Genomic DNA, 16,601 nt, shown 5'->3' with positions numbered 1-16,601 from the left:
ACAGCCATACGGGAGAGCCCCGATATAAGCGGAGTCTCCCTGAGACAGAAGGAGTACAAGTTGTCTCTTTTTGCAGACGATATACTCTTCACCCTGACGAAGCCACATATCTCTCTCCCTAACCTTCACGCCCTTTTAGACACGTTCAGCAGACTCTCGGGATATAAGGTTAATACAACTAAAACTGAAGCGCTTCCCATCCATATGCCTCCCTCACTCCTCGCTTCTTTGAAGCACAATTTTCCCTATCATTGGTGCCCTGTGTCCCTCAAATACCTTGGCATTAATTTAACCGCAACATACAGCTCTCTATACGAAGCTAACTTTATCTCCCTAATCGCAGAAACACATAGCTTACTTCGGGGTTGGACAACCTGCCCTTTGTCTCTCTTGGGCAGGATTAACGTACTAAAAATGGCCATACTCCCTAAATTCCTATATCTCTTTGAAACTTTACCAATCGCTATTCCCATGCCACAACTTAGGAATATCCAACGGGCCTTCACTAAATTTATCTGGGGGAATAAATCACACAGAATCGCCCATACGGTGGTTTTTGCTCCACGTTCCCATGGAGGGCTGGGAGCTCCTGACATTGTGAAGTATTACTATGCAACTCACCTCTTGGCCACCATCTCCTGGTGATCGTACTTCGCTACCAGTAGATGGTCAGAGCTGGAGATGAGTGTCACCAGTCCTGTCCATCCCTGTTCTATGTTGTGGTCGGACCTATCCTCCTCCATAGCTCAGCTTAGACGCATAAACCTTGGGCCAATGCCCTTTACTTTGTCAATATGGAAAAAATGTCATGGGAAATTCTCTCTCTCTTCTCCATGCCCACCCCTGTTGAATATCATCTTCAACCCCGACTTACCAGACAGCCTCTCTGCGAAAACAATATGTTCCCATGGTTTAGATCGGGCATCTTTTAACTCCGCCACTTGGTGCATCCAATATCCCGTAAACTTCTACCCTTTCCAGAGCTTCAGAATAAATATAACATTCCAAATCAGCTCTTTTTTTCATATCTCCAATTCAAACACTATTTTCATTCCAGATCTCCTGCCATGACCTTAGCCAACCCTAGCGCCTTTGAGACTTTATGCACCCAGGGCCCTTGTCAGAAAGGCCTCATATCCTCTATATATAACATACTCCACAATTTGATCTCCCCTACAATAGATTCCCACCTCTATATGAGGAGATGGGCCAAAATCCTACCAACTTCTTTAACCCTCTCTCAATGGCAGGAGATATGGACGTCCACTTCCAAAGTCTCTAGGTGCGTGGAGCAGAGAGAGACAGCCTATAAGGTACTGATGTTTTGGTACAAAACCCCGAAAGTTTTGCACAAATATGATCCCTCCTTATCTAGACTATGTCGGAGGTGTCTACGGAATGAAGGCACCCATTATCATATCTTCTGGAGCTGTCCTTTAATTGTACCTTTCTGGTCCTCGGTCCAATCCCTACTCCACTCGGTGCTAGGGATAGATATCCCTTTAGACCCTAGGCACTATCTACTAGGCCTGCCTATTACGGCTCTATCTAAACACGCCAAGAAGTTGACAGCTATTCTTTTGGCTGCCAAGAGAGTAATTCCTGCCCTCTGGCTGTCTCCTACCCCCCCTATCCATTCACAGCTAATCTCCGCCATTGCGCAAATACGCAGGATGGAACACATGACAGCACTGGTATAGGATTCCTTACCCAAATTCTCTAAGATATGGGATGTGTGGGATAACTCCACGTTCAACCCGGAGACGGCACCCTGATACGACGTTACGAACTCCCAGGAGTGTTTTATCAGGGTTTGGTCTCGGGATTCACATCACATATTCCTTTTACAACTTATAGCTTTTACTTTAATTAAGTAACTCTTGTGTTCGAACCTGTGGTGTATCCTCTTCCCCCCCCCCAACTGTGATTTATATATCTCTTAACACTTTATACCCCGCCTGTGGAGGATCTTGCTGTTATATTTGTAATGACAATTCTGACTATCTATACCAAGAGTATATTTTTTCTGTCGTGTAAAAATTCTTTTTTCAATAAACATACATTTAAAAAAAAAAAAAATTACCAGTTCAAAATTACAAACAGATCAAACAGATTCTACTTAAAGTGGTTGTATACTCATTTTTTTTACTTTTACCTACAGGAAAGCCTATTATAATTCTTAAAATAAAGTGGGGATGTGTGCGCTAACTTTAAAAACCAAAAATATGAGAGAATAATAAATATAAGGCACCCTAAATAACAACAAGGTGTAAATATACGTGTAATTGTGAACAATCACAAATAATTAAATATAAATAGAAAGTGACTTAGTGCATAATTTAAGTGAGGTTTGCTGCATGCAAGGAAAACGCATATATCTGTGTGAAGATAACTAAATAACAAATGTTCCAAACAAAATTCAAATAGCAGCAAATAAGTGAATTGTAAAAAAATGGCAACAAATGGTGAAATAAGATATGGTAAAACCATATAAATAAATCAAAGTGACATCAGTGCATCACACTAAAGTGTCCCATATAGGATGCAATCGTGCAACTCAGATGATCGCAAAAAATTATAAAGTGCAATGTGCCAAAGAGACAATGCTCTGGTGATGATCCGTGCCAGTAGTGCTAGCGCTAGGTAATTACCTCACCGCTGCAAGGTAAGCAGCCAAAAAACACACAGGGCAACCAGATAGCAGAGGATGATCCAGAGGATGGCTGTACGGCAGATTCTTGGAAATAACACAAATTCCTCCGATTTCCTCGTTAATGGTAGATGATAAACAGGCTCAAGGGGATAAACCAGAAAAAAAACGCCATGGTGTAGTAGTTTAAACATAGAATTTTATTAAAGATAAAATATCTACTCACAGGGGAAGTGGAGAATATGCACAGTATACAGCAGACCGCCGAGCGTCTTCCGGAACCGGAAGTGGCGTTTACATCCGGGCAAGACGCTCGGCGGTGCAAAGTGGATTTGCCTTTTGTGAATAACCCCCACTGTGTCACAGCCTCATCTCTCTTCAATGGTCTCCCCTTTGGACATACCTGTCACAAATCTGAGAAGATTTCCTTACTTATAACCTCCAAGTATCTTTCTGCTGCTTGTAGGACTACATTTCTGTCAAGTTCTGTGATCTCTCAGTTCTGATATTACATTTTGTACTATTTTACTGTACCACAGTTTTGTTTATTTCACATTTGGTATTTTAATTTTTTTGGTATTTTTACATTGAGTTTATGTCTTTTTATGGCTTGTCCTCTTGATCATCTCTGGTGCAGATCACTTTCTTCTTCACATTTAGCACACCTCCCAACTTTTTGAGATGGGAATGATGGACACCTATCAGCAAAAGTATGCAGGCATAGGAAACACCCTTTGTCATGCCCCCTTAAAGAGGGACATTGCTCCAAATCAGGGACAGTCCCTCAAAATCAGGGACATTTGGGAGGTATGCATTTAGCTATCCACCATTATCTCCTACACTAGGTTCAGCTTGGGTGTCCATCTTGCCTATGCTGCATGATGCTCTATAATGTCTTTTTCTTGTCTCTGACACTTGGCATTTGTTCCTTGATTTGGCTTCATATTTCACTTATGTCCATTTTGTATGTGCAAATTTAATGCTATTCTTTTGTGTTTTCTGTTTGAAAATTTGCCAGCCATTTTATTTAGCCTGATCATTTGGCCTGGATGAGGTCATCACATGTGCGAAGTAACAATGGCAATTATTTTTGGCTCACCTTTCAGTACCACCTAATCTTTTGTATTATACTCCTAGGCATAAGGCCTTGTTGAGAAAGGGTCAGTTTTTGTCTGGGTATGTGTTTACTACACGTGGTGATGGGCTACAGGGTTTAACAGCAAACTTCTTTTCTCGGAATCTGAATAAATTCTGTTCTGGATCTTGGAGCCTGGATGCTTCATAGAGTTTAGGGTGGGAATAAGGGAAGCCTCCATTCCTAGTCTATGGATTGTGCCTGCATTCAAGCTGTTTGCTGCATTGCTGAATAAAACGGCAGTAAACGAAGTAGAGGCACAGGTTGTGACTTCATGCAAGGTATGTAGCCAGTTTGCTGACATTTAAAGTGGAAGTAAACTCCCCTATCGTTTTCAGCCAAGGAAGCTGCCATCTTTGCCTCTGTTTAATCTTCAACTGCTATGGTGCTGCACATGTGATTCGTTATCACACCAGCCATTGGATGGTTTGATAGTTTGGCTGAGAGCACAACCAATGTGCAGTTAGCATTCCCGGCATGCCTTTTTTTTACTGTTTAAATCCATGGGTTTACTTCCACTTTAAATAGTGAAGTGGAAGGTCCATTCTATTGAAAAAGTTTATTATACCAATGAGACCTTTGTTGATGAGCCACTATAAGTTGGGTAATAGTGATATACTCCTTGAGAAGATACTGGTGGACAGGATAGAATGTTTCTCTTCTGCGTAATGTACGAGATACATGGGTTTACTTCCACTTTAAATAGTGAAGTGGAAGGTCCATTCTATTGAAAAAGTTTATTATAATAGTGATATACTCCTTGAGAAGATACTGGTGGACAGGATAGAATGTTTCTCTTCTGCGTAATGTACGAGATACATGGGTTTACTTCCACTTTAAATAGTGAAGTGGAAGGTCCATTCTATTGAAAAAGTTTATTATACCAATGAGACCTTTGTTGATGAGCCACTATAAGTTGGGTAATAGTGATATACTCCTTGAGAAGATACTGGTGGACAGGATAGAATGTTTCTCTTCTGCGTAATGTACGAGATACAGTACAAATTAATTTCCCCGCAGTACCCAGAAAAAAAATAGTAAACAGTTACTGCTCATGTTTCCTGAATGCCATTTAAGATATCCTGATATAATATGCACATTACTATCATACTTTATGGAGCAAACAATTGCAAGTTTTATCTAGGTTCTTCTCACTTATTAGTGTACTTATTTTTCCTAAGACACAAATTATGCATCAGCAAGAATGAACATTTAAAATTATACATGACTTTTGCTATCTTAAAAAATGTGCTGCTGCTGCAAGTTTGGGAATTGTTTGATTATAAATATTCATTTTCATGGAAATCAGTAAGCTTCCTGTATTTAGAACACAAGAAGCTATATTTACGGGGGGGGGTATTGATGTAAATGTATAAATAATTCAGACACATTTAGTATATAATATATATATATATATATATATATATATATATATATAACGTGTGTGTGTGTGTGTGTGTGTGTGTGTGTGTGTATGTGTGTATGTGTGTATGTATATATACTGTATGTATGTATGTGTATATGTGTATATATATATATATATTTGAATACCATCAAAAAGTTTATTTCAGTGATTCGACTTACTAAAAAGTATGCCCATGTACAGTATATTATGTGCTCAATACATTTTGCATGAATTACTGCATCTGTACGGCGTGGCATGGAGGTGATTAGCCTGTGCCACTGCTGGTAGAAGCCCAGAAGCCCAGGTTGCTTTGATAGCAGTCTTTAGCTCAACTGTATTGTTGGGTCTGGTGTCTCTCTTCTTCCTCTTGACAATACCCCACAGATTCTCTATGGGTTTAGGTTAGGCGAGTTTGCTGGCCAATCAAGCACAGTGATAACACGATCATTAGACCAGGTATTGGTACTTTTTGCAGAGTGGGCAAGTGCCAAGTCCTGCTGGAAAATGAAATCAGCATATCCATAAAGCTGGTCATCAGAGGAAAGCATGAAGTGCTCTAGAATTAGAGGGCTATGCTGTTTCTTTGGACTTGATAAAACACTAGCAGAGGACATGGCTCCCCAAATCATTACTTGCTGTGAAAACTTCACACTGGACCTTAGACACATGCACTGCCAAAAAATTTTTTGTTTTTTTTAGTTAAATTTGTTTTTTTCGTTTTTCTGGTCATTTGTTATGTTCGCAATTCGTAAATTTGTACATTCGCACATTCGAAAATTAATAAATTAATAAATTTGAAAATTCTTAAATTTGTAAATTTGTAAATTCGGAATCTGTGGGGTATTGTCAAGAGGAAGATGAGAGACACCTGACCCAACAATGCAGACGAGCTAAAGGCTGCTATCAAAGCAACCTGGGCTTCTATAACACCTCAGCAGTGGCACAGGCTGATCACCTCCATGCCACGCCACATAGATGCGGTAATTCATGCAAAAGGAGCCCCAACCAGGTATTGGTATAGTGCATGCTATACCGTACATGGACATACTTTTCAGTAAGTCAACATTTTTGTATTAAAAATACTTTTTTTGTTGGTCGTATGTAATATTCTTTTTTTTTTTTTTTGCCACCTCAAAATTTTTTTGCCTGAGACTAAATTCAGCTTGCCGCTCATTAATGTCTCGTTCATAATTTCACATCATCGTGGCTTATTTATTTACATACATTTTCACAAAAAATTCCTTATGATCACATAAAAATTTCATATTATTTAGTAAAGTACAAACAAGTAAAATAAGTGAACTTTCTCATAGTGTATGCCATAGCTATACTTATTCCCCTGACAACCCCTAACTAAATTTAAATTTTTCTCCCCCACCTCCCCCCCCCCTCCATCCCCGCAAGATCCCCACATACACATGATTACAATATAATCTCCTCACTCCTCTCTCCAGTTCTGTACCAGTAGCGTTCACGAGTTGACTAACAGGTTCCTGGAGAGGCCAGCAGGGAGGAAAGAACAAAAATATAAAAATAACAAAGAAAAGAAGAAAACAAAAAGAAAAAAAAAACAAAAAGGAGAGGAACACCGGACGTTCATAGGGAAAATCAATTTTCCATATAGAAGCTGCGGCCAGTCCACCTATAGTAGAATACCCAACTTCCCCAGACTAGACCCCCATAAACTCCTAAACTTCTTGTTATTACCCTGTCTAGTGAAGAAGACCCTTTCATTGGCAATTGTCGTTTTTATATTTGCCATCCAAGTTTCAACTGATGGACCTAGATGTGAATGCCATTGTTGAGCGATTAATTTCCTTGCTTGAAAGAGACATCTAATCACTGGTGTTTTAATAACGTTGGGAATTGTAAAGTCCTCAGGAATAGTCAAAAGACAGGTCCTGACTGTTGCTTTCAGTGTTAAATTAAAGACTCTGTTAATCTGGTCTATAACCTGCGTCCAATACCTAAATAACTTCGGGCACCTCCAGAACATATGGATAAAATCACCAGTCATGCCACATCTAGGGCAATGGTCGTTGTTTCTCCATCCTAGTTTGAACATTTTCTTAGGGGTATGATACACCCGATAGAAAAAAAAAAAGGTGGGAAGGTTTCTGGGAAGGGGAGATCGAGACTCTGGTGCCATAGTCAATTATCCGATCCCAATCAGAATTAGACAGAGGGCCTACATCATACTCCCATTTTTTCCTACTTTTAAGCAAGGCTTCATGATCAAACGTTTTATCCCCTAATCTAGCATACATATAAGAGATCAGTCCCTTAAGCATGTCCTGGGACATGATCTGTGACAACACAGGCATCTGAATCCATTGGACCTTTTGAGGTCCGAATTGTGACTGGACTGCATGCCTAACCTAAAGATATTTATAAAAGGCACGGTTCGATAATGAGAACTCCAATTTTAAGCTATTGAATGATTTAATTTCTGAACCCTGGAATATTTGAATTAGCTGGTTTATACCTTGGTTCGCCCATTCCCTACATCTTTCGACTTTGGCTATTTCGTCCAAGTTTCTATTATTCCATAAAGGGGCCAATACGGATACCCCCTGGTATCCTAGTATAGCCTTGACTGTTTTCCAGAGTTTAACAGTCTGGTTGACTGTCGGGCAACTTATACCGAACGAGTTTGCCTCAAGGGCCTCAATAAGTGTATTGTGGGGGCATCCTAGCATTAATAGGCTATGGCGTGGCGAGCCCTCACTTGGTATTCCTGCTCCTGCTAGATGCTGCATCTGTGCCGCCACATAGTAAAGCCTAGGGTGTGGAACCGCCATCCCCCCATCCTCCAACGGTAGCTGCAACATCCGTAGACTAATCCTAGGCGGCCCCTTTTTCCATATAAAATCTCTAAACAGAGATTCTATTTTCTTAAACCACCGTGAGCCAATCCATACCGGCGAGTTATGGAGAAAATATAATATTTAAAGGAGCCAAACCATCTTAACCAAGTTGCAGCGTCCCGCCATCGATATGGGGAGGCAGCTCCAAATATCTGCCTTGTCTTTAAGTTTCAACAACAGAGGGGCTAAATTATCTTCCAGATACCCATTTACATCCCTTGCCATTCAAACCCCCAAGTACTTAAATTTATCTACCACCTTCAAGTTAAAGGTATCTTGTTATTATATTAATGGCCCCCAAATCTGTTGGGAGTAGTGCCGATTTATCCCAATTAATGGTCAATCCAGATACTTGGCCAAATTCCCTAATCATTTTCATAACCGCCTTCAGCGAAGCTTGAGCCTCTCCCAAAAAAAGCAAAATATCGTCGGCAAATAATGCGATCTTTTCCTCCATCTGACCTCTCCTAAATCCCTGAATATCTGGATTAGCCCTAATAGCTATGGCCAATGGCTTCATTGCCAGGACAAAAAGCAAGGGGGAAAGGGGACAGCCCTGCCTTGTTCCTCGTTCTAGTTGAAACGCATCAAAATACTCGTTATAAATTTTTTATTTTTGCGCTTGGATTAGTATAGAGCATTTTTACCCATTTAATAAAAATTGGACCAAACCCAAATCTAGTAAGTACTTCAAACAAGTATTCCCACTCAAGACAATCAAAAGCCTTGGCTGTGTCCAAGGCTAGTATTGCCCTGGGGCCTCCATCATCTACCGGAATCTGGAGATTCAACTGGGCTCTATGTATATTAATAATGGTAGACCTGTTCGGGATAAATCCCAACTGGTCAGGATGGATGAGCGTGTGAATAAACTTTTTTAAACGTGTTGCCAGTATTTTCGCTAAGATCTTTACGTCAGTGCAAAGCAACGAAATCGGACGATACGAGGCAGGATCCATAGGGTCTTTCCCCTCCTTGGGGAGAACCACTATATTAGCTTCCAGCATTGAGGGAGGCAGCGCCCCCGCCTGCAAAGCCTGGGTCAATGCCCCCAGCAACTCTGGCAGCAGGACCTCGCCATATTTCTTATAAACCTTGATAGGAAACCCATCAGGTCCTGGTGATTTTAGATTGGGCATCTCCGGCACCGTTTTACGAAGTTCATCAATTGTTATTGGGGCCTCCATTGCCATAAAATCTTCTACTGATAATGTTGGTATACTTATATTTCCTAAAAATGTAACCGCCGTTCCCCCCTCTCCCCCCCTCTGAGATTTATATAGAGAACGATAATAATGATGAAATATATTTTTAATCATAGTAGGATCAGAGGTGATCTCCCCCTGTGGGGTCCTGACCGCTAGTACCGTTGAAGGGGCAGTATTTGTTTTAACCAATAGAGACAATAAACGACCCACTTTTTCACCCTCCCCAAAATTCACCTGTCTCTGAAGTATACATCTGTTATCTATCTTTTTCCTGATAGTCATCGTATAGTCTTGCTGCTTTTCTATCCATACCTTCTGAGTAGATGGGGTTGGGCTAATAATGTACTGCTGTTCTGCCCCTAGCACTGCCTTCCTGGCCTGCTCTTCCTGGTTCCTCATCTTAGCTTTATTTCCAGCAATTTGCTGGATAAAGACTCCCCTTAGAAAAGCTTTTAGTGAGTCCCAAATTGCTCCCGCTGATGCAGTACCCGCATTAATATAAGTAAAGTATTTCAGTTCGATTATTAAATGCTCTGGATTGTCCAGCATCTCTAACCATAAAGGATCAATTTTCCATTGCCCAAGGTGTTGCTTATTCCCCACAATAAGCATCAATGTTAAAGGGGAATGGTCTGAAATCCCCCTTGGGCCATAATGTACTGCCTTCACCAAAGCCAAAGCTTGGTTATTCACCAGGGCCATATCTAATCTAGATAAAGTAAGAAAAGACGTTGAAAAACAGGAATATTGTCGCTCTAACCGGTACCGGGTACGCCACGAGTCGCATAATCCCACTTCCTGCAGAAAGCGAGACAATCTCGTCTCGTTCCCTGCCGTTGTTGAAACAACCGTTGGGAATCTATCTAAGGACTTATTCAAAACTTCATTAAAATCCCCCACTGCTATTATAGGGATATCCGATTTATCTATTGTAAACAATATTAGCTTGTGTAAAATCTCCAATTTAAATGGAGGTGGAACATATATATTTGCTATCACATATGGGTTATTTTCAATACAGCAATATAAAAAAATGTAACGACCCTTTGCGTCTATGCGACTGTTATAGCAAGAGAACAAAACCTCCCTATCGATCAAAATGCTCACCCCTCTTGCATATGAAGAAAACACCGAATGAAATTGGGTTTGGAATTTCCGGCCACGCAGAAGCGGGACCGTCTCAGCGGTCAGATGTGTCTCCTGTAAGCAAAGCAATCCGGGCCCTCTAGTGCTGATAGCACCACAGCTCTCTTGGTCGGATCTCCCAAACCCCGGACATTCCATGACATTACCTCAATTCGTTTTGGCTGCATCACGTACTAACAACCTATGTAATGAGCAGGTTGCAACAAAAAACAAAAAGAAAGAAAAGAAAATAGAGAAGGAGAAAAGAAAAAAGACCTTCTCCTTCCCACATAATTACGTTCGTGTCATTCCCAAATACATAAATTTGATTATTGTCCCCCCAATTGTGGTACCTCCTCTCACCTCCTCCCAAGAGGTAAATCCTTAATCGTGTGTATACATATATTAGTGCTCTATTTCTCACCCTTCCCACCTTACCCCTCCCTTTCCCTGAACTTAGAGCCACCCCCCTCTCCACCCTCCCATCTCGCCCTACAGGGCTCCCCCCTAGGGGTTGACCCGTGACCTTCCTACATCTCTTGCTTACACTGTCTCTACTCAGTGCATCAATCAACAACCAAACCCAAAACGAGGGGCACAAATGCACCCCTCTACACTCACCCATAAGTATCCTATTATCTTCAATCCCTCAAAATACAGTCCCCCCCTCTTTTTTATACATATAGTGAACGTGCAAGTAAATATTAATATCTCATACCCTATCTTTACCCCCTCATCCACCACACAGCAAATTACAAACAATAAAGTTATTAAATCATAAAAACCAACCCAATTACATAGATCTATAACTCTTTTTTGTTTTCTTCTAACCATTGGGATGCCTCCCTCGGTGTATTAAAAAAAATGTCCTACCTAGTGCTATTACCCTCAGTCGAGCTGGATAGAGGAGAGCGTAATCTAACTTATACTTGATCATACTGCGCTTGACTGGAATGAATTCAGCTCTACGTTTCTGGAGATCTGGGGAGAAATCAGGATATAAAGAGACCCTAGCCCCCTCACATCTGATGTCACCTTTCTCCCTAGCTTCCCGGAGTAGGGACACTTTGTCATGGTAATTGAGCACCTTGATCAGTATGAGCCTAGGATGGTCCCCCATGCGGCGTACCTTAGCTGGAGTTCGATGTGCACGTTCTATTGCAAATAGGGGACTGAGAGCGGTGGCCCCAAAGAGATTCCGAAACCACCCCTCTAGAAAACCTATTAAATTAGCGCCCTCACATTGCTCGGGGAGGCCTAACACCCTAATATTGTTTCTTCGGCTCCTATTTTCCATCTCGTCCAATTTAGCTGCTTGGCTATCAACCATATTTTTAAGAAATGCGACTTCTTGCTTCACTGGACTGAGATCGTCGTCAATCACACCTATACGTTCCTCAAGATCGGAGGTCCTTAAAATAGTCCTATTTAATTCTTGTCTCATAGATAGTAGTTCCTCTTTAATGGATCTCAGCTGGCTATCAAAGCTAGATATTGAGACTTTGCATTCTTTGATCGCATTTAGTATGTCCCTTAATGTAGGCTCCCCCTCCAGCGTATCTGGTGTAGGTGTATTGTTACTGGCTAACGTATCGGCCACTTCTATGTTTGCATTGACCATTGCAGTTTTTCCTCCCCCTGATCCCTTAGTACCTCCAGATTTAGAGACCAATGGGGTGAGAGGGTTAATCGTCTCCAGACGAGTTTTTCGAATCTTTACTCTGTAGAATATTCTGTTGGCTACTTGTCTTAGGGGGTGAGGTAAGGCCCAAGTGTGCATATCGTTCTAATTTTGTAGCCGCAGTCGAAGCCATATGATTGGCTTTATCCTTAGCCGAGCGAGTAATCTGAGACCCCTCCGAAGGAGGCTGCTCTTCAGGAGATCTCTTCCTGGACATAATTAGCTTTGGATAAGGACCAAGATTTTTACCATTAGGGCTTCAGCAGACCACCGTATCGTTCCCACCCAGAATTTCCGGGGGTAACCTACTCCTAGGAGGATAGAGGCAAAAAGTAACAAGCTAAGGGATATCTCCCCAAGCTAAACACTTCCTGGCACTATTTGATCGCAGTGTGAACAACATATAAGCGCCTATATAGGACACCCCGTATGTAATCCAAACTTGAGTTTAAGCGAGCAAAGCAGGAGGAGATAACAATACGGAGGTACAACACTACAAGCAAATGTACAGAGGAGTAATCATTTCGTAAGGAATAGATAAATAATCTCCCGACACTTTGACCCCTGACATGGTATCTCAAACAGCAAAAAAAGGATGTTTGCGATCGTTATAAGCAAGCCAGTATTGTAAACTCAGAGCAATCAGGTAAGATGGCACAATCCAGCAAAAAGAGATTAATAGCAATCAGTCAGCATTGAAATCTATGCCCACGGTCTATTTAATATCACTCTCCTGCGTATTATTTGATCCATTAAATTAATTCAATCAGATCAGCAAGTCCCATCCAAATGTAGCAAATTCAGGACCGCAACAGTTCAAGGGATTTTTTTCTTTTTTTTGAACAGTCCTCAGCTCGGCATAGAACTATAGCGCCAGCCGACAGATCTGATTGCAAAAAAGATGTTACCTCTATATCCTGAGGCTTAACAGCGTGAGGAGACCTCCTCACATAGTAACAGCAGCAAGCGATGTGGCTGGAGCGCTCGAGATCTCGCGTTGTCCTCTGCGAGACTCACAGCTTCCTCTACACTGATACCTTACCACGATCCAGCAGATCCCGGAGCCAGACAACGGCGAAACACGGCCCGACGAGCGGCGCCTTCTCGGGCAAGGGGGGCCACCCTGAAGCAAGGCGAGAGGCTGCTCTTCGAATCTCCAGCAGCCCAGGTGGTGAGGAGACAAATCCGCTAGCTCAAGTCAGGCAGAGTGGAGAGGGGGAGAGCTGCACCATGCTCTCACTCCTCACTCATTCACACTCATTCACACTCCCACTCACATCCGGTCACGCCCCCCCTTCGACTCGTATGTAATATTCAAATTTCCTGAGATACTGAATTTTGGGTTTTCACTAACTATAAGCCATAATCATCAAAATAAAAATAAAAAAAGAAATGCTTGAAATATACCACTCTGTGTGTAATGCATCTATAAAAAATATATGAATTTCACTTTTTTAATTGAATTACTGATGCACCTGTATTTACACACTATATTACCAAAAGTTTTGGGATGCCAGCCTTTACACGCGCATTAACTTTAATCGCATGTCCATAAAGTTTAGGAGTGTTTGACCATTCTTCCAGAAGTGCATTTGTGAGGTCAGGCACTGATGTTGGATGAGACAGCCTGGCTCGCAGTCTCTACTCTAATTCATAACAAAGATGTTCCATCACATTGAGGTGTCGACTCTGTGCAGGCCAATCAAGTTCCTCCACGCCAAACTCGCTCATCCATGTTTTTATGGACTTTGCTTTGTGCACTGGTGCACAGTCATGTTGGAACAGAAAGAGGCCATCCCCAAACTGTTGCCACAAGTTGGAAGCATGAAATAGTCCTAAATTTCTTTGCATGCTGACACCTTAATGCCACGTACACACAATTGGAATTTTGGTCAGAAAAAGCTCTGATGGTTTTCCCGACGGAATTCTGACGGGATTTTGCTCAAGCTGCCGTGCTTACACACGGTCACACCAAATTCCAACTGTCAAGAACGCGGTGACGTACAACACGTACGACAGGACTAAAAAAAAGAAGTTCAGTAGTCAGTAGCCAATAGTTTCCATCCCGTAGTTGAATCTGAGCATGAGTGAGTTTTTGTGTGTCGGAATTGCATACACACAAATGGATTTTCGGATAGGAACTTTTTCCGACCGAAAAATTGAGAACATTCTCTCAATCTTTTGCTGGCCCGAAATTCGGCCAGCAAAAGTCCAATGGAGCATACACACAATCACATTTTCCGACCAAAAGCTCTCATCGGTCTTTTGCTGGCCGAATTTCCGATCGTGTGTACGCGGCATAAGAGTTTTTTTCACTTTGAACTAAGGGGCCAAGCCCAACCCCTGAAAAACAACTCCACACCATAATCCCCTCTCTTCCAAATGATTTGGACCAGCTCACAAAGCAAGGTCCATAAAGACATGGATGAGCAAATTTGAAGTTGAGGAACTTGACTGGCCTCAACCCAATAGAACACCTTTGGGATGAATTAGAGCAGAGACTGCGTGCTCCCTCTAGGCAAACCTGCCCTTAATTTATCCACTGCTATATATGCTCAGACTTGGAGACTCTCGAAAATAAGGAGTTAAGACCACGGTACACAGAGGAGGCACTGCAGCTTACACATATATTTGAAAATGTGTGCAACCAAAACCTTGGTTTTTAAGGTGAATTGTTAGGCAGGTTCAATTTTTTTTTTTTTTTTATCCAGGTTAGCTGGTAAGTGTGCTGTGAAATTATGGTGTGTGTTGCCCCAGATTTTGCACTTGTAAATCTTTATACTTTGCATACTAAATCCTCCCATTGGCAGCTAATGTGCAAGTTTAGTCAGTGCATGGATAATTGGCAGCAGGATGTAAAAAAAAAAACATGATTGCAAGGTAAGTATGCATCTGGCAGAAGGGGAATAGGGCCTAGGTTAGCATAGTATGGGAAGCAAAAAGGGCATTGAAATGGATACATAGATCTAAATTAAATTACTGAGCTAGCATTTCTTGACAAGTTGGTGTGTTATTAAAAACATTCCTTTTTAAAATACAAAAGCTTTATGTAAATGTACCTGCTAAACAGCGCAGTAAAGATTTTATTACACACCACTCCACAAAGCAAAGAGCAAATGTCACATGCTACTGATTTATTGGTGGGTACAATTTACTGGACTTTGCACATTTATTCAGCTTCTCACACTACTCTATTGGTAGAGACAGCATATTTGTTTTTGCTATTGATTGGTGAATCAGATTTACTTTGACTTAAATACAGATCTAGAAAAAATAATAGCAGTTTAGCAGTTTAACCACTTCAGCCCCGGAAGAATTTGCCCCCTTCCTGACCAGAGCACTTTTTGCGATTCTGCATCGCGTCGCTTTAGCTGACAATTGCACGGTCGTGCGATACTGTACCCAAACAAAATTGATGTCCTTTTTTTCCCACAAATAGAGCTTTCTTTTGGTGGTATTTGATCGCCTCTGCGGTTATTTTTTGCGCTATAAACAAAAAAAGAGTGACAATTTTGAAAAAAAACTTTTTACTTTTTGCTATAATAAATAAATATCCCCCCAAAAATATATAAAAAAATATTTTTTTCCCTCAGTTTAGGCTGATATGTATTCTTCCACATATTTTTGGTAAAATTTATAGCGTCTACAAAATAGGGGATAGTTTTATGGCATTTTTATTATTATTTTTTTTTTTATTAGTAATGGCGGCGATCTGTAATTTTTATCATGACTGCGATATTATGGCGGACACATCAGACACTTTTTGACACTATTTTGGGACCACAGTCAGTTATACAGCGCTCATTGCTATAAAAAGGCACTGATTACTGTGTAAATGACACTGGCAGTGAAGGAGTTAACCACTAAGGGGCATTGAAGGGTTTAAGTGTGTCCTAGGCAGTGATTCTAACTGTGGGGGGGTTGGCTTCAGCACACATGACAGCGATCATTTCTCTCGATGACAGAGCAGTGATCTCTGTCATGACACTAAGCAGAAAGGGGGAAATGCTTTGTTTACAAAGGCATCTACCTGTTCTACCTCTCCATGACATGATCGCGGGCACCCGGCAGACATCGAGTCCGCGAGTCCCGCGGTCACGGAAAATGCGGCAGGCGCATGCGCCTGCAGTGCCGCTTCTTGAAAGGGACATACCCGTATGCCCTTTTGCCCACCCGTGCTATCCTGCCAACGTATTTAGTCGTGCAGCGGTTGGGAAGCGGTTAAACATTTTTTTTGCTTATTAATAAAAATGTATGGACGGTGTGATTTTGGAGGACATTTGATCCTCTTTAAAGTGGTTCTAAAGACTAATGTCCTTAATGCCTTGCATCTTACACAAGAGCCATGGTAAATGTACAAAAGGTAAAACAAACTCACTAACTGTTCCTCCTACCTGAGTCCTGTCAGCGATCCAGCACTGTCCCTTTGGCAGCTCTTCTTCCTTCACTGATTTTACAGGAGACACAGGCAGCAGCTGGAGCTATATGCAGTCAGTCAAATCCTGTGAGAAGTGAGTGGGGGCATGGCCG

Source organism: Lithobates pipiens, unplaced genomic scaffold (genome assembly GCF_037356315.1).
Source record: "Lithobates pipiens isolate NorthernLeopardFrog02 unplaced genomic scaffold, aLitPip1_a1.2 Scaffold_19, whole genome shotgun sequence".
Taxonomy (NCBI): domain Eukaryota; kingdom Metazoa; phylum Chordata; class Amphibia; order Anura; family Ranidae; genus Lithobates; species Lithobates pipiens.
This window is presented reverse-complemented; position numbering follows the sequence as displayed.